Raw genomic sequence first — 26,681 nt, forward strand, 5'->3', positions numbered from 1 at the left:
GAGAAACACCGGTCAGGGAATTTGAAACAAGTAATTCGGTAGGCACATTCAAGCAAATTCTGATGTTGTGCACTGCACGTCAATGTTAGCACGGACAAGCAGTGGGCTGTCTTTTTCTTTGTATCAATTATGTAACTGATACCTGCCATCAGAATTGCTAGTGTGGGGGAAAGTGATAATTTTGAGCGCCAGCTTAAAGTACTATTTGGGGCGGATCAATATTCTGTATGAGCAAAATGCAATAAAAAAGTGCTAATTTCGTGTTCGCACTAGCAGTGTCATGCAGTGTGCATGGGGCAGGCCGGGCAAAATGAATCGGCACAGCCTATGTCGGTAGTCATTAAAAAAAGGGTGACATATCATTTAATCTGGTCAGAACACTCATATATTAACCCATGTCTATTTCTAGTGGTGGTAGGCTCTTATATCTCCCGTGATCATTGCACCAGGATAACGCACTTATGATTTTCATATTTTCTCCACTTACAGAAGCAGTCAGACTGATAAAAGGCCTGAGTGGTGCAACGCTTGAGGAAATTTAAGCAGGAGCCAAGGGTTGGCTGAAGAACTGCCGAGCACGCGTAAATAGCGCCACAAAAAGGTATGGTACTTAAAGGGGCCCTGCAATCATATTTAAGCGTCCACCTTTTTTGCGGTTTCCACGTCTCTTGGGGTTCGGGCAAGCCAGCAGGCACGGAGAGAGTAACTAAATATCAGTGCATCATATTTTAACCGGGCGACGCGGAAACTTTCTTTAAGGCCCTGTCACACTGAGGCAACACGACGGCAACAACAACACAACACGTTGTCCAACAGTCGGGCAACTTGTTGCTCGCTCCCCGTGTTGTTCGACAAAGCTGTCACATCGGGGCAGCAGCAGCACAACATGGACGACAACTAAAATGTTGCCTCGGTATGACAGCTTTCGGCAACAAAAACAGCAGCAACCTGTGTTGGGCAACGCATGTTGCCCTGATCGCTGGCTGTGCGAATTTCGGGCCGGCAACACGGCAACATATATATATATATCGAGGCAGAGAGACTCGAGATATTACTTTATTATTTAAGTATGCGTTTTCTCAACTCCCAACTGTCCCAACCATATCGATATCGCTATTCGAACTTGCTCGCCGCACTGCCGCTCTTTGCTACGAAGTCATTCTTCAAGACGCCGTCGCCGTCAAGCACCACGTCCTCCGAGGAATCGCAGATTATCGCAATGATTGAAGAAAGAAGATTCTTGTGGCACGTGAAGGATAAATGTTATCATTGTCGCGACGTGAAGGAAAGAGCCTACAGGGACATTGCTCAAGCGATGGGAATCAAGCTTACGGGTATGTACAAAATAAATAATCCCACGTGCATTCACACTGTCACATCGCGCCCGTATTTTCACGTCTTTAAAGCGTACATTCAGCGTAACGGTGCTTGCGACCGAGATGATACGATATTGCATTCTATTATTTCGAGTATCGCACATCGTGTGCTTCTGTACTGGACTATGTGCGTGCGTGTGCGCCCGCAAGCGGGGAGGCGGTTTTGGTCACCTCCCCGCCTGCAAGCGCCTTGCCTTCTAGGCAGACTTCTCTATTTGCGAAACTCGCCTCATGAAATACTGATACCCTCTGCTACTCTGTAGTTGTTTTTTTTTTTTCTACTAGCAAATTAGTGTTTTTGATAAAAAGAGCCGACAGCAGCATTCTACAGGTTACTCACATGTTGATAGTTCGGAGCGCATGAAGCTCATTTATAAATGACAGGCTTGATTGTACTCATAGATCTGTTCAATGTATAAAGGCTTTTGTTTTATGCAGGGGAGGCAATCAAGAGCCGTTTCTCAAACCTGCGCTCCCAACTCAACAGAGAACATAAAAAAGTGAAGCGCTCCGAAAAATCCGGGACAGGCACCGAGGATGTGTACGTCCCAAGATGGATTCACTACAGGGAGATGCTCTTCCTGCAGAGTGCACGCCCCCAGCACGGCAGCGAGTTGAATATGGCTCCCCCAGGTGTAAGTAATATACAAGAGCAGCATTTAGTCACATGTTTATTTGTACATAGAGAACCTCTTTGTTCAGGTACTTCCATGGTTGAGAATGATTGCTCGTCGTTTCAATGGTCACAAATGCAGAACTTATAAGGCTTTACCGTAAAAAATTTTAAAATCCTAGAAACCACATCTTCAAATCGGACAGTGTTCACACACTACGCACCCATTTCATGAAAAGTACAACGAGATAAAAGGTATTCTTCCCTTATTTGCTTGAAATAGCAGTGCTGGGAAAGAAATATTTCACTAAAAAATTGAGCACTGTATCCAAACTGCCAAAAATATATGCAAAGCGTCTACATACTACAGCAACCATCGGAGCATATAATTCCAGGTTTATATTACTTTTCAGACCAAAGCTTCGCAGTCTGGAATTACAGGTGCTAATGTGCAGCAGAAAAATTTGTAGCACAATTAGATTTCTTAATTAATATGTATGGGTGTAGAACATAATGCATGTCAAGAGTTTCGCTAGGCACTATACGTCATCAACCCCGAACAATAAACACCATGAATAGCATGCGGCGCTGGGTTGTAAGCCCTTTTTAAATGCCAAAAATTGATTGCCAGTACTTTTTTTTTGCTTTCTGTTTTTTTAATCTAAAAATACACTCAACAACAAATAGTTTTCGATGCATGTGAAAAAACTTATTAGGGTCAAGAAACTGCTCTATGCATTCTGTACATTCATTTTCTACAAGCATTGTCTAATTAATGTGATCGTTTTTCCACATTCACAGGCAGAATCAGAATCTCCACCAGAAGATGACGACAGCCTTTGGGGGCACCTGGAGGGCAGTAAGCCGGTCGATCCCTTAAGTCTGGACATGGAGGATGAGGCCAGCAGCCAAAGGGACAAGTCAGGGGACCAGCCAAAGGACCAGTCAGGGCGGCCACCCCGTGGATACTGCAATGAAGGGACGAGCACCAGAGGGGGTGACCATCAAAGCCGGGCAACAAAAAGAAAGCAGCCCGAGGACTGCATGGCCGAGAAGAAACTGCTGCTGGAAACAGCTGTGCAGACATTAAATAAGAGCTGCGCGGCAGCAGCAGACAGAGACGAGTGCGACGACTTTGGAGTGTCGATCGCCCACGCACTCCGTCATGTGCCACAAGGCCCTCACAGGCAGATGGCAGGCTTGCTGGCATATGAGGCTTTTGTAAAGTACAACCTCAACCTCAACACTAGCCCTGAAATTGTACAGGTGGCACCTGAATAAATAAAGGTACAGTGGGCTGGAGCCTGTTCCTTGATACGAAAGTTGCTGCCATATTATGCTTGTATTTTGCCTCAAATTGGCTATTGAAAAAGGCCTCTGCTTCCTTGCATATTGCTGTTTGCTTGTCCCACACAACATCTTGTAGATTTGGTCGTTACTAAATTGCCTACTAGATTTACAAATTCAGTTGGGCTGAGAAATGGAAACCTCTTAATAAAGGCATTTCCCATCAGGCAGCACAAATCAGCAATGTACAAATACAGACTGCTAGGCCTATGGCCAGAGGATGCAAGCGGGGGCTACAGTTGCATGGTGCTTGCAAATTATGTATTGCATGCACTGCTCCAGCTCATATCTTAAACTTTCTGCATAACTTGCAGAAAGCAGATGCCATCTATAAGCCACTGCATCAATTAGTCAACAGTCGTATCTTAGTCTCATTTTAAACTTGTAGTCAACATGAGGGCTCTCTTTATTACAAGTATTTTGCTGTGAGGTGTGGTGACCTTGAGCTGATGGGACACTGCATGCTAAGTCGCACGAGAGCGCAGGTGCACAGGCAGTACAATTTTGGGGATTCTATGAAAGGCAGCTCGACGATCAAGCCAGTTATTGACTAAATAATGTAAATACATGTAGATAAGTTTCGCCTCTACATACTGATGGCCCGAACCAAGCCACACCAGACTTCGCCCACTGCTGCCGTGGATTCGCGGTCCCTCAGCGAGTGAAGCTTCACGCCCATATTACGAGATTCTGAGATGACAGTGGCTCTCCCGGGAACCCGACGGTATTGGGGGCCATGACTATGAGCAAGAAGTTTCCCCGAGTTCTGGTCGTCAGCAACAACTGCATTTCGCACTCGGACCGAAACGTTGGTCAGACGCTTTGAAGTCTTACAAATGATCTCTACCGACAAAGGACATCAATTTTAATCAACACTGTTCAAAACTAGTCACTGGGTCTGGGAAAGTAGCGCCCATTGCTTTCCCACCTACTAGCCGGACATAAACAACTACCAACATACAGACGACAAAACCTCTCAAGGTGATTGGCTTATCGCTGTTGGTTTCCATGGTCATCGCCATTTTGAACCCTTTCAAAGCTTCGAAGGGGTCGTTAAAACCAGTCGCACCAAGATCGCTACGGACCATCATCATTCTGAAAGCGTTCCTTGGCCAATATCAGCTTCTTTGGCACTGTGCATGCAATAAACTTATCGCTCATGCTTATTTCTCTAGATCTCTTACAATTGTGTTTCTCTTGCATGTTTCAAGACAGTATAATTATATTTAAATGCCCCTAAGCACTGACGGGGCGTGTGATGCAGTACATCTCCGTACCGCCATCACACGGAACAGCAAATAGTAGTTCGATGGGTCTACCCTTAATGACAAGACAAATGCAGGTAAGCTGCTGATTTGCACCCACGTTCACAAACCCAGTCCTGAAAAAATTTCCCATGAAATACCACAAATAAATGACAGTGTGCAATGGCATTGCCTGTGCATACTACTATCCAACCTATGAACACCCGTGCGCACGGGCATTTACCTCCTCTATACAATTTTTCACCACAACCCCCCCCCCCCCCCACCCGCCTCCCGGATACCCAGATCGGGTATAACAGGTGTCATCAGAGTGCGTTATTTATGGGCTATGGGCTCCTACAAATATTGTGTGCAACCCTCATAGAATAATAAAAGCATGCAAACTGTTTTTAATTAGTACCTTCTTAGGCAACCGTCCGCCACTGCCAGCTGACATGTCCCTCGTTGACAAAGTACCGTGTGCAGAGCTCCCGCACTGCTTTGGCGTCGTCGCTGCTGTTACTTCCTCCTCTTCGAAACCGCCTCATGGCTCCAGCAGGAGTCACGCCCTGTCTCCATGAGCAGTTTCTTACAGTTCCTGCAGGCCATGGAAATAGCATTGTTGAACCACACACGTTTATGATGAGTTTCACTACTGTAAGCATCCTTATCAAACTCAGTTACTAGCAATCTTTCTGAACCCTTTCCATTCACCACATCTTTGAAAGCTTTGAGACAAACAGGTACATGAGAGAAAGGTTACTGCAGATTGCTTATGCCGCAGACACATCCTGCCAAAATAAACATTGGTTGTTGGAGACCAGATAGCAATCCTCCCCTGTGTGCTATTATCTCGGCAGGACAACAACAGGACTGTGTTCCAAATCTCACCTAGCTCGGCTGTCTGCTCTGTCAGCGGGTAACGCTAACCGACAATAAAAGTAAAATACAACTTGATTATGAAATCTTTGGATCAATTACTGGACTCGATTCCTTCTCAATTAGCTTCGCATTTGGCAGAAAGCTAACATAGCAGACGAGCCCAGTTCTCACACTTTTCTGTCCTTTCTAAATTCCTTCTGCCTCACCTTGACTCTGTTATAATCTATTACGCCTCTATGGTTGCCGATCGACACTCAGAAATAAAAAGGCATCATATGACTGCTGTAAAATACCGGGCAAGCACCCACTTTCGTACAAGCGCCCACTAGTAACATTTCCAAAACTTGTGGGAGCCGAGGGTGAAAGACGAGGCAGAGAGCACGTGACAGGCGGTCGGCGGAGAAGTCACGAGCTGGCGCGAGACAGTGTGTGCTGAGCGAGGCTGGTAGCTGGACAAGGAACGTCGAAGCCGAGCTGCCTGACCTGGCTCATGGCGAACCCCGGAGCGGTCCACCGGCGAGGTCTGGAGCAATACCGGTGGAAACGGCGAGCCCTGGCCATATGACCTGGGCTACGACGATCCCGGGGTCGTTCCGCAGCGACACTCGGGCAGTGATAGCCCAGGACAGCCAGCCTACGCAGCGCTGGCGTGGGAAAAGCGATCCGCAGGCCTGGACACGGACCCCGACTGTGAGCTCTGATCGACGGGCGACAACAAGGGTCGGCGGGCCTGGACTACCGGCTCTCGACGACGGACAACCGGGAGGTACAGTAAACCCAATCGCTGTCTTCTCGTTGCTGTATGTCACTCCCTGGGTGACGGGCGGAGCGCATACCGATCGGGCGGAATTATTAGTTGAGGGGTCTCCATAAAGAAAACCACAAACTTCAGACTTTTGCAAATCATATGTTAAGCACCCACCCCTCCGAAGCGCCGGCATCAGCAGAAATATTCACCCCCTCCGCAGCAGCTATGAGATTGCGTTTAGGATATAACATTGGCCCTTCTCCGATGGCTGCGATAACGGCCGCGGGTCGGAACTCTCGGCCTCCTTCGCCGCGAGCTCCGGCCTGTCCGTGAAGCGTAGGAGAGCCGCCTGGCTTGGGGGGCTCTCCTCCTCACTCTCTCCCGGGGGGACCTTTTCCGTCCCCCCGCTCGGATGCGGATGACTGCTGACAGGCGAGGAGTTTCGCCTCTTGTTTCCCCGCTTTCGGGAAAGAGACTCGTCCGGGTGACCGCGAAAGAGATAGGACGTGTGTCGGCGACTTCTCCGGCGCTTCCCCGGTCTTGGCTCTCCGGAACCCCGCGTCTGGCCAGGTAAGGACCTTTTCTTACCTTGCCGGCGCGGGGGGCATTTTGGATGGGTACATAGTAGTTCATTTTAAGAGTGTTCTAATAAATGCTCTTGGACTCTGTCCTTACTCTGGTACGTGTGTCTTCACTTCCGCTATATTGGAGAGAGTGAGACAAGGTAGACGATCATTGGCATCGACGGAGGTAATTAATCGAACCGACCCGCGGTAATGTGGCCCTAAATGTTCGTCTATATTGCCGCGGAGATGTGGGGACCGCGGGCTACTAGGTTCGACGTCTCCTTTGAGATATCGCCGCTGTTGAGACAACCCTTTGGTTACTCTATCGGTACCTGTGTTAGTCGGTAGCTAGCAAAAATCCCACAAAACATACTCACCAGAGAGGATATTCTCAGCATCCAAACTGTCCGGTGGGGTGTAGAGCTGCCGTGTGGTCCTCCTGGCTCGCAGAAAGATGTGAAGAGCCACTGTGGCCAGAACAATGTCCATGGCTCGGTTTGGATTGTGGCGTAGAGGAGATCTGAAGATCTGCTAGCGATTGGCAAGCACGCCAAAGGCATTCTCTGATGTGCGTCGTGCACGTGACAGCCTGAAAGAAATTATGAGGTTATTATGAGGTTATTATTTAGGGTTGTGCGAATATTAAAATCTTTCGGCTATCAAAGCGAATAATGCCACATTCGGTTCACACCTTGAATAGAATATGACTATTCGCCAACTTCAAATGTTTTCGAAGTATTTCAAAGCTAAAAATAAATATGCGAGAAGCGAAAAAAAAAATTGAGATGCTCCAACGCAATGCACTGGCATAAAGTGGTGAAGCTTGACATATTCGCGAGCGCGCCGGTGCAAACCATTAAAGCTTGGCGCGCCTCTGCGCAGCAGAAGTCTTATGGCATGGAGGCACGTGATAGTCGTAAGTTTTCACAAAAAACTATCTTTTTAGTATCATGACGGTGACGAGAGTTTCTCTAAATAAACTAATAATATTCGAATACTACGACAGTTTTGCATGGGCTTTTAGCTCTTATGTAACTGATTCTAATTCTTGCAACCGTGCCCCTAAAACTAGATATGCGAACCCCTAAAAAAAAAATTGAGATGCTCCAACGTAATGCACTGGCATTCCTCTGTGTTTTATTCTTTCAATTTTATGGATTCATGTTCAACCCGCTCGCCTTCATCAGTCAGTTCATCAGTGCCCCTATGGTTCCAAAATCTCAGTGAATTTAAGAGCAACAAGTGTACATCATACCTTTTGCCCATTGTTTTTCTGATGGCCTGGAAAAGCACATTGAGGAAGTCTTCGATAGCCAACCCTTCTTTCAGTGTATATTATTCAAGTTCTATATCTGTATCTGCTATTTTGTCCGGTTCCCTAGTGGTGATTACAATTGAACATTTCTATGGAAATTGTGCACTTTGCTTCGAAATTATTTGCTTTGATTTAAAATTATTCATACAAATTTACAATTCGCTTCGCATCCGCTTTGAAATAAAAAATCACTTCGCACATGCCTATTATTATTGATCCAAGTAGTGTGTTGGAGTCCTCCCTTTTATTTATGAGATTACTTATGGAGTTTGTCCAAGATGTATAGTTTAGAAACTTGATAATGCCATTCAGGCATGTGCAGGGTTGCGCTTAGATTAAAGACAATGTCATATGCACGATACTTCTTGTTCATGCATGTGACTTCATGTCTTGATGCAATCATTTCCTCGAACATATCATGCCACCTTTGTATGTTGTTGTCTGACCCTGCACAAGCCTTCGTCAACCAAAGAACCAGCACACTTCATTTGTTTAGTTATGCTTGCAGATACTAAATGCTTCTAGGGCAATCCGAGTAAGGCTTCAAGTGCATGCACAACAGTGAACTTAACCATATTTAGGCCTGTCAGTAACACAAATACTACACAAAGCAACAAATATATTGAATATAATGCATGACTATTCAGGACTTGATTGTAGCTTCATGCTCCAGAGGCCTACATGGTGCGAGCCTAGGCCTCATTTTGTTGATGGGTTCAACATAAAGATTGTACTTACCTGTAGTTGAAGAGCCGCTTGTCTGTGGTCAAATCAGACACGGGGTATGGCCTCATCAGGTAGGGTTTGAGGCCAAAGCCCTCATCCTTTACGATAACGTAGGGCGCCACCTCTCTCGACCCCGGAATCAGCTTTGCCTGAGGAAGCATGGGCGGCTGCCTCTCCAGCGCCTCTTTGAGTCTGCAGGCTCCCCAGATGCCACTGTCATTCATTCGGCCGTTGCGGCCAACATCAACAAAGATAAAGTTCAGGTCCGCATCTACCAATGCCATTAGCACAATGCTAAAAAAGCCTTTGTAGTTGCGGAGCTGTGCGAGATTGATGAGGTGACACAAGGGCGATGTGCTTTCCATCCAATGCTCCCACGCAGTGAGAGAACTGCCAGAAGGTCCTGGTACCCCTGTGCGACAGCTTCCACTCAGCAGGGCTGCTGGGTACCCGCAATAATAGGTAATTTGTGCTTGCGTTTATTACAGCGGCTCATGTGTTTCACCAGCCTGGGCATAAAGGCCTGCTTGCAAATTTATACTTCAGTGCCATGCGTTCATTACAAAAAAGCAGATGCAGAATGCTCTTCAGACAGGTAAAAGCACTGAAAATAGACAAGGACAGATGAAGGAAACAACACAAAGCACACTCTCAACTAAAGTTTACTTGTAAAAAACATGAATGTATACACCAGGGGTAGGCAACCGGCGGCTTTCAATGCAGTTTTATGCAGCCTGCAACTCAAAATCAACCACCACAAAAAAAAAAAAAAAAAAACGGTACAGTTTTGTACTTTTAAATGAAAGAGGTGAGCCACTACAGGAGCTTTATTCTAATTGGGTGTAACATTCTAATATTGTATGATTAAAAGGGAATGGGAGGAAGTCACAAAAGTATTTCTCACGTCGAATATAGTTTGAATATAGCTCCCCCTCAGATTTCAGCTCAACAATTGCAAGTACCACTGGTTACATATGTTCTCTGGTCGTCAGACTGGTGGTGACTTTGGACTAAGGCTTGCTTTATACACGAACTCAACTCTGTTACGTCACTCTGCGGTGGTGGTGCGTTGGGCGCACTTCCGGTCTGGGGCGGTTGGCAGAAGTCACCGTGCGAGACATGCATTCCTGTTTTCTTTTGGAAGAAACCAGACAAAAAATCTGCCTTCTCGTCAGAACGTCGCAACAAGGGCTGTACCAAAAGAGTTTGGAAAGGTGTGAAGATCAGTTTTCATGTATTTCTGCCTGCCCCGTTCGTCCGAGAACGTGAGGAGTAGCTGTGAAAAGGGTAAACCAGACGCTGTCGAACTACGATTGCTCGTGGGGGTAACAGTTTGGGTTGAATTCACAGATACATATGGTCGCCAGATGTATTTGTTTTGTTCCAAAATGAACGAGGGAAAGCCGCCAAATTGTCCTGACCACCCGCAGGTTCAGTGCGTCTTCAAATTCAAATGGTAGCCTGATCGTTTGAAGTGTCGTCGGCTCTTTCAAACTTGTCTGCTTTTTGTCGTCTACTCGTTCAAACAAAAGTGACCCGTAAACCAAACTTTGACCCGGTGATTGCGATAAGAAGTAATCGTAGGCTTCAAAGTACTTTTAAGTAGGCTCGGTGTAAACAGTAGATACAAAATGTTGATCATTGGTACCAGTGGCCATCACCGACTTGTTACGCCTGATTCACTCTCACTGTTCCCACTTCCGATTTTCATTATCGATGTCGATCATCGCCGTTACCATCTAAACTTTTGCAGCAAGAGTGACGTCGCGAAAGAATATAGCTAGAAGAATCTCATCATGGTTTTAGCATCCATTCTGCGGCGTTCGCGTAAATGAATTGCCGCACATCAAATTATTTACGCAAAGTTTAGCGGCGTAAACATGAGTTGGTCTATAGGACAGCATTTAGTGCAGTGCAGGTGCTCAAGTCCACATTGCATTGGGTGCAGAGTGGGCATGTACAAATTAGCACACCATGGCTTGATATTAGCATGCGCATGTGAGTGTTCATCTGAGCTTAATTATATTTCCATACAGATCAATCTTTGAATGCTTCACATGAAGATAAGTTAAATTGGCACACTAAAAATATGTACAGCACTAAAAAATGGTAAATTGCAATTTTGAATAAAATAATGTAGATGGTTGAGCGTGTTGGTTATTAATTCACGATAAAAAAAGAAGGACATTTAAGACAAACAGACAAGACAGGCTTTCGAAGACAGGCTTCCTCGAAAGCCTGTCTTGTCTGTTTGTCTTAAATGTTATTCTTTCCTTATCGTGAATGAATAAAACAACCTTTAGATAAAAGTGTTCAGGATGATCTGTTAAAGTTTTGCCGACCTTCAAGAAGTCGTCCTTCAGGGCGCTGTAAATTGCCGGGCAGACCTCTGCCACAATCGCTGAGACGGTGTTGTGCGCCCTGCGAAACTGGAATTGCAGCGACATCTGGCTGTCCTCTGAAAATAGGCAGAATATATAATGAATAGATTAATGATATATGTCTATAAATGTGACGGCCTTCATTTATGTGGACTACAAAAAACTGGAAGAGGCTCAGGTGAAATCAACGACCTTCGCACCAACCAGGGTAAAGCAGGATTCGCCTGTATGTCGGCTTTGAAAGTGTGTATTTCAAACCAATCAAAAGTTTGCATCTTTAGAAGAGCCTTAGCCATGTAGATGTGAGCAAACGTTCAATAAAGTCTATCGTAGTTCATGTTCCACCGGCCACATTGTGCGACTATGCTTCATTTCACCCCATGACATGCTATAAGCCGAAGCTATGGGCCACCTGAACAAATCACGAGCCAGTTAAAAACCATATGGTGTATTGGTTCGATGTGCGTATTTCAGCAATATCCCACGTGGAATTTAATTGGCTCATAAGTGGTCCTGACGACCCGTACCTTTGGCGATTAGTACATCACAGGGCAAGATGAAGCATAGTTCCTAAATGTTGGACTACACCTTCCAAAAAAAGAGAAAGGCGGCGATAGACACTTTATTAAACACACTCAGCAATGGAGTAGGCAAGATAAATTTACACCACTTCAAACAACAGTTTTCATTCTACAGCTTCACAAGACATGCAAACATTTGTTGCTACGCTTTTAGCGCGAGCTTCGTTGCTTCGCGCTTCGGCATTTCATCAGCTTCGAGAAGTATGGACAGTCAAGGAAAGAAGACATGCTGGAGATGGAGAGTACGAAACACAAATCCCGCGTCCCGCGCATCGTGTCCTCTCAGAGAGTATTGTTTAAGCTAAGTGCGAGCGAAACCGACGCTAAAAGCCCGGGCATTTCGTCCTGAACGACGGTCGCACTGCAGGAATGCACATGGTGATGTGTAAAAGGTAAATCTGGGGCTTGACATGCCAAACCAACGACGGGCATCTGGCAAGTCCCAAAGAGGGACAAAGGATTAATCGGGACCACCTGGGGATCTTTTTGACGCGCAACCGAAGTCTCGATTACATGGCGCCTTCTCCGCAATAAGCTTCGATCGTATTGCGGGCAGCTCGCCCGAGGATCTGAACTGCCAGCGGGGGATCGGCAATGCTAATTCGCATACTCGGCATTCACGACCAGAGAGCGAAGCTCGCTTTTGTGCTTCTGCTACGCTCTCATGTAAAGTATGGCACACTGTGGAGGCGATGTAGCAACTGAACAGGGGTATATGAAGGGCCAAAACTTACCCGTGGCAAGGTAGCGCAAGGTGATGGCCAGTCGCTCTCCGGCCGGGACGCACAGTCGAAAGTTTGTGCCTTCCTTTTCTATCAAAGGTCGCACCCTTGAAAGCAGGTCTTCAAAGGATCAGGTGTCCATCCGGATCCAACGTCGGTACGCTTCCGTATCTTCTAAAGCTAACTCTCGCACGAGGTTCTCATACGCACCTTGCTGGCGCACCCCTTGCAGCCATTCACTTGTCCATTTCGAACGTGGCTTCTTGCGCAGCGGCGCCTCATCGTCGGAGTCGATGGCGCACAAAAGCGCCACAGCAGCAGAGGCAGCGGTTGCTGTCGCCTGCGCTCGCCGATCCATCGTGCAACAATCGCGCAGCCGGCGGCACGTACCCGAGAGAAACGTAAATAACGATGGCGGAGCCTGGATGGCCTGGAGTCACGAGCACGACGAGATAAAGCGTGACCGGCGCGACGGCGTCGAAGGCGTCACGTGACCAGTGCGAGCTCGTTGGCAGGAGAGGAGGCAGCCTCCTTGTCATGCATGTGGCATGCATAAGGCAGCGGATTCAGCGCGCGCCGTCGCCGACGGGTTATCGGGCTTTGTGATTGTTATATCTTTGTTACCCGTGGTGTGCGCTGATTGGTGCGACGAGAAAAAGACGAAGTGACGACGGAAGGACCGAGGCTGGAGACGGTGCGCGAGGAGAAAAAAAGAACGCGGTGGGCTGGAGCTGGTGCAAGCACGACTTCGAACCGGAATAAAACGCTTTCCCCCCAAAAGGCAGGCTCCCTGCCTTTCCGGTTCCCACGGCGCCCAAACCACAAGCCGTGACTCTCCCAACATGCTTTCTCGGTGTGACAGGTTGTTGCCTGACTGTAGGGCAACAAGTCGCCGAACGTCGTTTCCGGGCGACGGCAAGATGTTGCCCGACTGTTGTTGTTGCCTTGATGTGACAGGGTCGCCGGCAACACAACTTTCTCGTGTTGCCGGATAGAGTTGTCCAACTGTTGCCTCAGTGTGACAGGGTCTTTACCGACGGGGACGCCCCGGTACCGAAAGCACGCGAAATGCAACATCTTTGGTCCTGGGCTTACTAATGGTCAGAGCCGTTAAAAACTTCTTTTTAGCCGAAATACAAAACATAAGTGGCGCGAACCGTTTAAATTATTTATAAAGGTAGTTTTTGTTCAGTATTTTAGGTCACAAAAAAAAATGCAGTTTATAAAGTACGGAAACAAGAAATGACCCGTCGACATACTGGCCACAAAGCGGTCAAAAAGGCGGCGCATACTAGAAAGGAGTAGTGGGATCAGGCGCTGACTCTGAAAGATCCCGAATGTACGCGGCGGCGCTGCGGTCGTTTACGGACTGGAGGATCCGACCGGCTCCGAGCGTTCCGAAGGCCCTCAGCGAGTAGCTTTGTCTTGCGTTTTGGCCATTTCGCAGTACGGCAGCGTGAAGTGGCTCCCATTCTGAACTGATCTTTACCCCGTGTATGCTGTCGTTTGTGGCCAATGAAGTGTCATGCCAAATTAGTGCTTAATCGCGCAGCAAATGCAATGAGAGCCGCTCTGGCTGCCCGCTGTATACAGCCTATCCAAAACACGCTTTAGTGGCGCCCTCTCGCGCCGTCGACACGCAGTGCGGCAGCCGTGAGCGCTTGCGATGAGCCCACTACCCCTCGTCTAGTAGTAGTAGTAGTAGATTGGGGTTTTGTGGCGCAAAAGCAACTAAGGCTATGATGCGCCAAGAAGTGATACTATTGCAGAAGAGGGTTTTGAAGAAAACAGAGCTTTAGTAGCTGGTAATTTCAAAAATGTATAAAATAGGACTAGTACCTTATATTATATATAATGCTACAATTTGTGTAAAAGATCAATACTTTTTAAAAACTTAAAAACCTGGGTGGGTGGGAGTAGTGGCTCATTTCCAAGCAGCACACATAGGTGTAGAGGAATATGCTCTTTGTAGAGCTGGGAGAAGTAATGGCGGCGTTTATCATCATGCGCAGGGCATTCGAGAAGGATATGCAAGACACTCAAAGGTTGTTGGCAATGCTCACATTCCGGAGGGTCCTCCCCACGCAAAAGGTGTCCATGCGTCAGCGGCGTGTGCCCAATGCGTAGGCGACAGAGGACTACCTCATAGAACCTGTCTCTGTGCCTAGCACTCTCCCATTCACCAAGAAAAGGCTTAACCATGTGCAGCTTGTTGGACACCTGTAGGCTCCATTCTGTTTGCCATTGAGCTTTAAGATGACATTTGACTAGGGCACAGTAATCTATAAATGGGATACCACTAATGTCCACAGTACGAGTGCCACAAGTGCCCGCAGCACAATCTACCTCTTCATTCCCTGGGATTCCGACATGGCTCGGCACCCAGCAGAATAGAATATCACATCCCTTCCTGGTAGCTGCTACTATTTTGCTTTGTAATAAAACAATGAGTGCATTCTTTGGGGTTTCAAGTGAAATCAGAGCCCGTAACGCACTCAACGAATCTGTATATGCAACTGACCGGGAGTTACGTGTTTGGATGATGTGATCTATTGCAAGCAGAAGGCCGCACAGTTCAGCAGTGAAAACTGTCGCGAACGAATTTAGCCTACGAGCACTTCTTACTGATGGGCCGATCATGGCAGAGCCAACAAATGATTCCGTTTTTGTGCCGTCTGTGTAATAGTGTGAATGAGAATCATGCTGCTTCTGGAGTTCGTAAAATTCTTGTCGCATGACCTCGGATGGGGTATCCTTTTTATTAAACTTTGTTAGTGACAAATCGCAACGTATGCAGCTGAAATCCCATGGTGCCACCGTTTTTGGAACTGCGGCAACTGAAAGCTTATTGTCTATCCCAACTGACTCTGCCACATTCCTATTTCTCATCGCGAATGGAGGGATAATGCTAGGCTTGTTTTCGAATGTCCTTTGATATTTCGTGCCCTCCACTGCCTCCCGGGCTGGATGCTGAGCGACTGATCGTATTCTTAATGAATACATAAATCCTAAGAAGAATCGGCGTCTGTCAAGGGACATCTCATTTCCCTCAGCGTAGAGACTGAGCACAGGCGACGTTCTGAAGGCACCTATTGCCAAGCGAAGTCCCTGATGATGGATGGGATCAAGTGCCTTAAGAGCTGATGGCCTAGCAGATCCGTACACAAAGCTGCCATAGTCCAGGCGTGAGCGGATTACCGAGCGATAGATTCGCAAAAGACATAGACGGTCAGAGCCCCATGTTTTGTGGGACAAGACTTTAAGGAGGTTCAGTGATTTCTGGCATTTTAACTTCAGACTTTTTATATGAGGCACAAACGAAAGCTTACGGTCGAAAGTGAGGCCCAGAAACTTGTGATCTACTTTCACCGGGATAGGGGTCTGTCGCATATATAGAGAAGGAACCGCAGGGACTCCCCGTATACGGGAGTAACAGACAGTAACCGTCTTTTCCGGAGAGAAACTAAAGCCGTTTTCATCCGCCCACTTTAGGAGATTGTTGATGGCAACTTGAAGCCTCCGTTCACAAATAGAAAAATTGCACGATGAAACAGAGATTTGAAGGTCATCAACATAGAGTGAGTATTGCACAGAAGAAGGTAGGGAACGGGCTATTGAGTTCATCTTTACCAAAAAGAGAGTGACGCTGAGGACTCCCCCTTGAGGGACCCCAGTCTCCTGGACGAATTCTTTAGAGAAAGATGCTCCTAGCTTCACCAAAAAGGTTCGATTAGAAAGGTAGCTATTGATGGTAGCAAGCATCCTACCTCGTATCCCAACTTCATGCAAGTCACGGAGGATTCCATGGCGCCATGCTGTGTCATATGCCTTCTCCATATCAAAAAACACTGACACGCACAACTGTCTGTTCACGTAAGCTTCACGAATTACGGTCTCAAGACGAACCAAATGGTCAACTGTAGATTGATAGGAACGAAACCCACATTGATTCCTATCCAATATGTTCTTTTTTTCTAAATAGTGCATAAGTCTTTTGTTCACAATACGCTCAAAAGTCTTGCTCAAACAACTAGTAAGGGCGATAGGGCGATAGCTTGATGCAGAGGAAGGATCCTTACCAGGTTTTAAAATAGGAACAACCGTGGCTACTTTCCATGCCGAAGGAAATTTGCCCTCGTGCCATATGCGATTAAAAAGGTACAGAATAAGTAATAATGTAGAAGGATGAAGGTGTGTTAACATCTGGTAGTGTATGCCATCAGGTCCTGCAGCCGAAGGCTTAGTTAAGTGAAGGACCATTTCGAGTTCACGCATCGTAAGAGGTAGATTGTAGTCTTCATGGGCGGCACCTGCAGTCTTCACAGCATGTGATTCTGTACGTGCTTTGTATGCGAGGAATGTAGATGAATAATGTTCGGAGCTCGATACAAGAGCAAAATGCTCACCGAGAAGATCCGCTTGCTCCTTTAGACTTTCCGGACAGATGCCATTGTAGGAGAGGAGTGGGACTGAGAAGGCATGATATCTCCCTTCAATGCGATGAACTTTGTCCCAGACTTCTTTGACTGTTGCACTACTATTAATGGAAGAGGCATACTCCTGGAAGTTTTTACGCTTTGATTGTTGTCGGATGTACCTTGCCCGAGCTTTCATTTGCTTAAAGCAGCGGAGGTTGCTTTGCGTGGGGTAACGTCGAAAGATACCCCAGGCTCTGTTTTGTTTTTTCCGTGACTCAGTACACTCTTCATTCCACCACGGCTTGGGCCGCCGAGGGAGATGCGTAGAAGTCCTAGGAATAGCAAGCTCTGCAGCTTGAAGAATAAAATTACTCAGCAACTCTGTAACTTGGTCGACAGAAAGTTCATCAAGTGACGTGCATGCAAGTTGTGTCGCTTCAGTGAAAAGAGACCAATTCGCTTTCTCAAACTTCCAACGGACAGTTCGCGTTGGCATGCATTTTGGAGGAACGGTGTTCTTTAAGAAAATAGGAAAGTGATCGCTTCCATATGGGTTAGTGCCTGCTGCCCACGTAAAAGAAGTAAAAATGGATGCACTACCGATGGAAAGATCAATACATGAGGACGATAATGATGATGGGCTAAAATAGGTCGGTTCTCCAGTGTTAAAAAGGCAAAGTGCATGCGACATTAAAATTGACTCAATCATTCGACCACGGGCGTCAACGTGGTCGCTACCCCATAGAGAGTTGTGGGCATTAAAATCTCCAAGTAAAAGAAAGGGCTCCGGGAGTTGGAGTAAAAGATCATTAAAATCGTTTGTCGAAAAAGTAAAAGAAGGAGGAATGTATAAGGAACAAACAGTCACTACTTTGTGAAGGAGGAGACGCACCGCTACTGCCTCTAGCGCAGTATCAAGAGCGATTTCGGAACAGGGAAGGTGCTTTGGGACAACCACTGCAACTCCTCCTGCAGAAATACACGCATCCTCTCGGTCTTTTCTAAAAATATGGTAGCGTCTAAGAAAGTTAGTATGCTTTGAACTGAGATGTGTTTCTTGTAAACATAAAGCCTGTGGGCGGTGTTGCTCAAGGAGGAAATCAATATCATCGAAGTTCCTCAGTAGACCTCGGCAATTCCATTGGATGATCGCCGTCATTCTTTATAGGAATTTAACTATCAGAGGAGTGATAGAAAAAAGGGGTGATGTATGTGATGTTTCATTTAGGAGGGAAAACTGGTGTTTTCCCTTTATGTTTTGGTTTCTGGGTCTGCCACTCCATATCCTCTGGTTCTGGCTCTGGGGCAGAAAGGTCGCCTGCCTCTACAGTTTTTTCTGCTTCTAGGGACTTCTTGGCAGGCTTACCGGAGGCCTTGGAGTTGTCTACGGATCGTAAGGGCAACCCACGGCCCCTGCATTGACCTGATGGGGCAGCGGTCGACGTGCTAGGTCGGCTCGCAGTCCCGCCGGTATCGTCGGTTGCACGTAGCACGTGCTGCCTCCTAGACGGGGAAGTTCTCCCCGGGGAGGAGGAGCGAGACACTCGCTCCGTTGCCTGAGGGGAGGGACCAGGAGGCAGGGACGAAGGCGTGACCTCCGTTGCTGCTGCGGCACCTATGTCCTTGGTGCGACCAGTTGGATCTGCTGCTTTCGCAGCTGAGATAGAATGCCCAGGAAGCGCAAGCTTCAGCCTGGGCGTAGAGGACTGCAGCGGCTTCCCGTGGTCTGAAAAAGACACCTGGGTCGCCACCGATACCTTAGACGGTGCAGGTCCTCTGCTGGACACCGCCTCGGCAAAAGAGCCTCTCTGGAAAGCAGAGAGGCGGCGCTTTGCATCCTGGTAGGAAATGTTTTCTTTCACCTTGAGAGCAAGTATTTCTTTTTCCTTTTTAAAGTAGTTACATGATCGAGAGTAGGCAGGATGATCGGCGTTACAGTTTGCACATTTATAGTCAAGGTTGCAGTCATCAGCGGTATGGTCAGTTCCGCTGCACCTGGCACAGGTCTCACGACCACGGCACGCTCGTGAACCATGACCGTACCGCTGGCAGCGAAAGCAGCGCAGCGGGTTCGGGACATATGGCCGCACTTTGCAGTTGCAGTCATCAGCGGTGGGTCGTTCCTCACCATCCTTACGAATTTTAATTCGTTTTGCGGCCACGACACCTTGAGTGCTTAGACCCTCCACGATTTCCTCTTCAGAACTGGTTAATAGATCATCCTCTGATATCACACCGCGAATGGTGTTCAACGTACGGTGTGCAGATGCAGTGACTTTGAGGTCATGGATCATTTTCAGATTAAGCAAAGCAGTTGCCTGATATCTTTCATGAATCTCGACAAGAAGGTCACCGGAAAAAAGCTTCTTTGCTTCATATTTTGCCCCGAGCGTGTTTTGGAGAGTTTTGGCGACAAGGAATGGAGATAGTTTTGACAGCGGCTTAGAAGTGTCGTCGGAGTGTAAGACGAAAAATCTTGTAAAGTGGTCTTCTGAGTTGTCTTGTTTTAGAAATGTTGAAAGTGCTTCGGTCCGGCCTCTTTTCGGAGGCCGATCAGGTTGTTTCAGCTTGGAACCCATAAGAGGGGAATGGTGTTCGGAAACTGTGGTGCACCGCCCACCACCGAGCCCAACAAGGGAATAGGTAACGCTTCATAACAAGATGGGCTTGGCTGAAGACGTTACTCTATTAGTGCTGCCCAGTCTCTATAACCAAGTGTGGTTTTGGACAAGAGGTCTTTCGCCACCCAAGGTTAGCCCTTGCCGCCAAAGGAGTTGAAAAAGGAAAGAAGAGGAATGAGAAGAGTGAAAAGGAGGAGCAGACAAGGGTGAAAGTAGAGAGGGGATAGTAGAAGTGGCGACTAGACTGAATCATCCTGGCCGGGCCTTACCAGGACTCCCGTCTATGAGAAGCGGGGGCCGAAGTGGTGTATTGCCTCGCCCGGGGGGCCCCGAAGGGTCCAAACCTACCCCGGGCTTGGCTCAACCACCAGGATGCCCTTTTCCCCAGACACGGGAAAGCCACGCACAGTCAGACGTGGGCGGGCGAACCCGCATGGCTCGGGGTCCGTGGAGACGCCACTCTCCAAACACCTGCTTTCACAGGTGCCCCCTGCGGGGCTCGTCTAGTTCACGGCCACTCAAGCAACCAAGGACGTCATGAGGGAGGCTATTTTTTGCTTGTTTTTGTAAATATAATTTGCCTATAACTTTTAAAATAAAGCAAAATTCGAGAAAAGAAAAGTTATATTAAGTTACTACGTTCAGTGCGCTCATGTTTGGTGCAAATTAAAAAGGAGTAAAAAAGTAATTGCAGGGCCCCTTTAAGCATTATTTTATCTAAACATTTTTCTTATTCCTGCTGACTGAGAAGTTGCAAATTGAAAACATACTTAAAAGTAACTTAATAAGTACAAGCCTTGTATAATTATGACTATGAAACTTAATGTATAGCACAGACTGAAATTTCGGATACCGTACACCTCGTTGCTCAAATTTTCGGAAGTTTTTTTTTTTTTTTTTATTTATACTTACAAACAGTCGCCGTATGCTTCATTGCAAGCATTTTGGTTGTTTGGTCTCGTAGCTTCGAATCCCCGTCTTAAGCATGAAAAAGCTGGATTAGGCCACGGTCAGATATTCCAGTTCCACTATATCCAACATAGCCGCCATCTGGGGGCCATACTTCTGTATCTTCTCGTGTTTGCATTTCGTTACCGCGACCAGGAGAAGAACGACTGTCCGCCATTCTTCCCGTGTTCTTCGAGCGAGTATATTTGGCAGATAGGCGCAGCAGTAAAGCGAGCTTGGTCAGCTGAATGTAGCCTCCAAATCATACCAGCTTTATCTTTACTGTATGCGGCAGCAATGGCCTCAGCAACGCTTGGCACTGCGATCATCCAAACATGTGGAAAGCGACCAGTATGAAGTGGAAGTTGCGTGGAACTTAATATTGGCATCAAACAAGTGGAAAGTGGGCAATACCATGCAGAGGTTGCATGGATTTTTTTCTATTTAAGTTAAAGACCGACGACCAGTTCGCGCTTTCCAATTTTCGCCCGCTTCCTCCTCCCTCCTACCCTTTCCACCCACGCCCGCCCCTCTCGGTCCCTTCTTTCCATCCTTCGCTTCCCTCGCCCGAAGGCGTGGAGAGGAGGGTCTTCTGCCTTGCAGAATCTTGAGTCTGGTCGTCAGCCTTTGAAATAGCTTTTTTAGGCTGCTTTTTCGGGTTGCCTTCGAGTCCAAAAAATTGGTCGGCATTTGCATCTAGACATCATAGAGTCACTTTGTTGGCATACTATTGCAAATAATTGCTTTGTAGTTTGCTCCTTTTTTTTTTACCTTGTTTTGCAAAAAAAACAAAGTAGTTCATGTTGGTCTTGTGGTGTGCTTTGGCTAGCAGAATCATTCTCATATCTTAAAAAGTGGTTTTCTGGACTTCTCTTCTATAGCAAACTTCAGTCATTTTTGGGCTGCTTTGAAATTCGCAGGAACCTTCTAGCGGTGTCATACAAAATTCGTTTCTGAAATTAGGTTTATATTCGAAAAATCTTGAAAATTCCTGATAGGCAGCAAAACATGGGGTATTTACAATGGGAACATTATGGGTACATTATATAATGCATGCTTAGACACTTGATACCTTTATAAAACTGGGAACAATAGGGAATATTAAACTCATAAAAATTTACTTTTCGTTTCATTGCAGGAAGCTGCCACGAGTCTGAGAGTTAAAAAACTTCCATGAGTCAGCCGGAAACTTCCACAAGTCATCTGGATTGCAAGCCATTATTTCATTTCTTATTGTTTTAAAACTAATAAGCAGTGCATTGAAAGCTTCAATTATATTTACGTACCTACTTTACTAATAAACATCTTTTTACAGTTCTTGAACAGCAGAAAAGTCATTTGCTTACTGGTGCGCAGCTATGGCTGTGTCACTTGAGAGCTTGCGATTGACAGGTGTTTAATATGTGGCGTACTTACAGACATGCAATAGCTATGCTTTGCTATGTTAACCATGTCATTTTATACACACCAGCTTGGTGCAAAGGCCTATTTTTGCAACAGCGCTTGACTATATTGCAAAGACTTGACTCAAGAGACTGAAAGCCGCTAAGGCAACTAATTAGTGTTGCAGTTCTTGATTGCCATGGTAAGTCATGGTTGTATCTTGACGTTAGCCCCCTCACATAGTCAGTCACTGCAGTACGAATCGGCTTCAGTACTCGTCCTTACCACTATATAAGGAGTTTAGCTATTCAAGGCCTTATGGCTTTTTGGGATTAAAATATCCAAGCCGTAACTAGGTGTACTGTAATAGTTTTCAAGTCGTCTATGGTAGATCTTGCAAGACATCTTGCAGCGCAAGGACTGGGCGTTATGCCGGCTAGAAGACGGCTAAAGGACGTTTCAAGACGTCCGGGCTATATAATATCTTGCCAAGATGTCCACAAAACGTCTTGTAGACCTTGCCAAGACAAATTTTAAGACATTTGTTTGTGTAGGCCAGAATGATGGTGCATGAGCTGGGAAAAAGATGGCTAAAAGACATCTTATATGCCTTTTTAAGATGTTAAATATACCTATCTAGAGGTGCTGTAGTCGTCTTCAAGAGTTCTTCAAGACATCTTGCAAGACGTCTTGTAGCCCAAGAAAGACTGGGCATTATCCCGACTAGAAGACGGCTACAAGACGTTTCAAGACGTCTTGGGCTATATAACAATATAACGTCTTGCCAGGATGTCTACAAAACGTCTCGTAGACCGTCCTAAGACAAATTTTAAGACATTTTGTTTTGTAAGCCAAAAGAATGGTGCATGAGGTAAGAAAAAGATGGCTAAAAGACATCTTATCTCCCTTTTTAAGATGTTACATAGACCTAACTAGAGGTCCTGTAGTCGTCTTCAAGACATCTTGCAAGACGTCTTGTAGCTTAAGAAAGACGGGGCGTTAGCCCGACTAGAAGACGGTTACAAGATGTTTCAAGACGTCTTGGGCTATATAACGTCGTGCCACGATGTCTACAAGACGTATTGTACATCTTGCCAAGACGTCTTTTAGCAGTCTTGTAGCCATCTTTGCGTTCAGTGGGGAGCAGGGTGATTAATGATTGCTTTTGGGATAGCAAAGTAATAAATGACCTGCCTACCTCTTGGTCAACCTTCAGGGAACTTGCGAATGCCTCGCAGTCCTCCTCGATTTCCTCCCATGGAGGTAGAGGACCTCCCTTGAAGAGGTTGCAAAGGAGTACCTCCTTGTATCTCCCTTCTGCTGGGATGTATGGAGCAGAATACCCGGGTACCAGTGCTAACAGTGCTGGCTTGGAAGGAGCTTCCTTCAGCTTGTCGTAGAAGGCACTTAGCATGGCCTGACTGGGCCTGGGCACATGCTTCATGAGCTTTTGTGGAGGTCTGGCAGCTTGCTCGTCCAGCTGCCTCTTCTTCATGGATGCCGAACCGAAGTCTATCTCGGCTACAGCCTTGCAGACCACCTTCTTGACTGTTGGTGGCAGCCACGCATTTTCCCCATCTGTGCAGGCCTCACTATCCTTGTGCCCTACGACCACCTCCATGTAGAAAAGGATAGCCGCAACATGGGAACAGGCTTCAGCCAAGCCGGCCATACAGGTGCAGTGTGCGGTCACCACCTCGCCGTCTGGTCGCAGAAGGACCCATGGGAGTAGGGACTTCGTGCTGAATGTCTGCGAGTGCTTTACCTGAAATATATAAGGGTACTTCATTATTTCTGTGCACGCAATACATCGAACACAAAATGACCAATGGTATAACTGGCCGAAAACGGTTTGGAATGGTTGGTAAATTTTCCACCACATCATGGGACAACGTAGACGCGTGGGCACGAGGCTGAGTAGGATCATTTTGTTGTTAACTCGTACAAATTCTCGAGGGGTTAAGGCGCCTTTCGGGGTTAGATGCTCGCGCTCGTACACTCATGAACACGACTGGGTGGAATGCGGTAAGTGGTTTCCGCTCGCGGCGAGGCCACTTAAAAGCAAAAGCTGGTCAAGCAGCTTGAAGCCGACATTTAAACGCACCAATAATTTTTATTCAAAACCCGCGTCCCGCTCAAGCGAAATGTTGGAGGCGCTGACCGACAACTCCGAGTAATGCTGCTCCGCGGTAAACCACGTCCCGCGATGTAACGCTGCGCGTTTACGCTAATTACGCGAGCCCCAGTCGTGCGACACACGTCGAGAATACTACTATTTTTATGAATACCAGACCCATATGTCACACAAACCCAAAAATGCATTGTGGTTACTGATTCACTTACCTTCGCGACACACAGGACATTCTTTTCCGGCAGGACTTTAAGCCTGGGCTGGCTCACCCATCCGCTTGTTAAGTAATTATGCGCTTCCAGGGATTTGGAAGCTTTGAACTGTTCTCTAGAAACTTGTGCCGTTCACGAGCTAGTCCTTGATGTCCTTTGTTTCCACTCTTGGACACAAGTTGACATCCACGAGGGTGTCCCCATCGTCGAGTAGAAGCGGATCGACGAATCCACATATCGCCACTTTCTGCTCGTACCGCGCCCGAACTCGTCCGGCGAGACTCGCGGCATATGCGCCTAAGATTCTAGCTAGTTCTGTGCTGCCTAGCCAATGCTAGGCAGCACAGAACAAGACAATCCGAAACGCGGAGATCAACACTCAGCTCTATGGCAGCGCTGCTACAGCGAACTGACGCCGAGACCCGCCAATATGCCGTACTGGCCGAGATCAGCCGGAAGTGACGTTATATGCAAGAAGCGTATACTAATGCCTTTGATCCTCCCATAATTTGTATGGACCCTTTCGCAGTTTCCAGACATGAACCGCTGCTTGCGTCCCAAGCGACTTCCGGTTGCTTCGTCTTTGCAAGCTTTTCATGCTTGCTTATGTCACCAGCCTTAGTAAGCATAAATGCTACACGCACAACAAAGTTGGAGATTTAGCCAGGGCCTTCGGCTGTACGATTAACATCTTGGAGGAGACAACTTAATTTACAAGAATATTCGAAACATTTTAACAGATCTCGCACTTTTTGGTTTTTTTGGCGTTCGCCTGGGGAATTGGTGGTTCAATGTTTCATTGACGTTTCAATCAGTGGTGTTTTAGGGGGGCCTTGTTCATTATTTTTATGAACGTGAAGTTCGCTGGGCCGTCGAAGCCTGGAGCATTGCCTGCTGGCGTTTGCAAAGAGGGTCTATGATCCGAAGACTAATGCTGCAACACAAGATTGCAGAAAATGTAAAAAAAGACCCAATGAAAAGTGGCAGAGGTCCCAGCGGTGTATAAAATGAATGCCGATAAAAAATGACTTCAATGAAAAACATAGATGCCGATTAATGCCCGCAGTTATTTAAAAATAAACACAGAAAAATTCAATCACTAGTTATTAGCGTCAAGAAATTACACTGTGCTTCCAGCAGTTTCCTCGACCTGACGTCACAGTCTGAATTTCTTGCTTACTCAGGTTGTGCACGGTTTGGGATTGGCCATTACAAGCGGTTTAGCGGAGAACATGAACTCCTCGTCGATCATGCTCCAACATTTGTCAGCAGTTACAAATAGCTTGACTGCTGTTACATTTTGGACGGTTCGACGATAGAGGAACGGACGAAGTTTCTGCTGCCGGAAGGAGGATCTGTTTATTCCAACACAAAACGGTCTTTTCAAGAGCTACATAATCAATCAGGGTCAACAAAAATAAAAAGAACTGGCAAGCCCGACATTCCACGTTAACCCTACCAGGTAAAGATAATGCTGAGCCACAGATATGTTGCAATGCGGCCAACATTACTCAGTTTGAAGGGTGGTCCAAGAGGCTAAAGTTTCTTGAGCAACTGTAGAAAAACAGAGGAGCCACAGAAGAGGCAAAGCTGCTAAAACCATGTAGCACCTTGTCACGGCACTGCTGTGACTCGTGCTCCTTGGGCACTTAAATTCTTCTTTCCACCAAAACTGTTGGCACATGTCTTTGAAAGACGCAGCAGAACTTGTGGTGGGGGTCGATTGCCGTGTACTGTTTCTCTGGTAGTGCCCATGCAGGAACAGACATCAGGTCTTGGGATACCATCCAGGCCCAGGGCAGGAGAACTTCACTCCAAACTGTGTAGCGACCACTGAGCGCTTAAAGGAGAGACAGCAAGAATCATCTTGGCGTCTTCCAATTATCTTCACAGTTTCTTCCACAAGCTAAAGAAAAGAGTAAATCAAGTAAATGTAGACTTCGTCTTTTCAGCTCTAAATAACCTCTCCAGCTTATGCAAAAAAGTGAGTACACCTTCCTTTCGACCAGTAAGCTGCACAAACACCAAACCAGCTTCGTGCGTTGCACAGTTGTGATTTACGCTTTCCCGCTTTCCTGTGAAGGGCACTACATTGGCCACACAGGACATTGTCTCAACGACCGACTGTGTGAACACAATAACGTAGTAACAGCCAACTCTGGACATGTAGGAACTCGCTGCCGGGATTGCGGGTGTTTGGCTCTTCTGAACAGTCTCACTGTACTAAGCAGGAGCAGTAACTTAACTAGAGACATCCTAAAAACCGCGAACATTGTCGCACTAGATAACAAATGAGTTAGCACCCCGTCTTTAGCTTTACCCATGAAGAGTAAAAAGAACTTCAACTATATTAGATCAGCACGGTTGTGGAACTTCGCTGTGGAGGGAGGTCCTTTTTGTGTGCCTGTCCCAAGGGCGCAAGCATCACGGCCAGCCTTTAATGTGGCTTTGAAGGTTACTTAAAATG

The 26,681-nt window shown here is 46.8% G+C and overlaps 2 pseudogenes; one reads left to right on the forward strand and one right to left on the reverse strand.

Annotated features, from left to right (window-relative positions):
- The first annotated feature begins 1,219 nt into the window (after positions 1-1,219).
- LOC120838783 lies at positions 1,220-3,270 on the forward strand (annotated as a pseudogene).
- A 1,735-nt stretch (positions 3,271-5,005) lies between these two features.
- LOC115308455 lies at positions 5,006-24,193 on the reverse strand (annotated as a pseudogene).
- Between the last annotated feature and the right edge of the window lie 2,488 nt (positions 24,194-26,681).

Source organism: Ixodes scapularis, unplaced genomic scaffold, assembly GCF_016920785.2.
Source record: "Ixodes scapularis isolate PalLabHiFi unplaced genomic scaffold, ASM1692078v2 PGA_scaffold10__122_contigs__length_95168666, whole genome shotgun sequence".
Classification (NCBI taxonomy): domain Eukaryota; kingdom Metazoa; phylum Arthropoda; class Arachnida; order Ixodida; family Ixodidae; genus Ixodes; species Ixodes scapularis.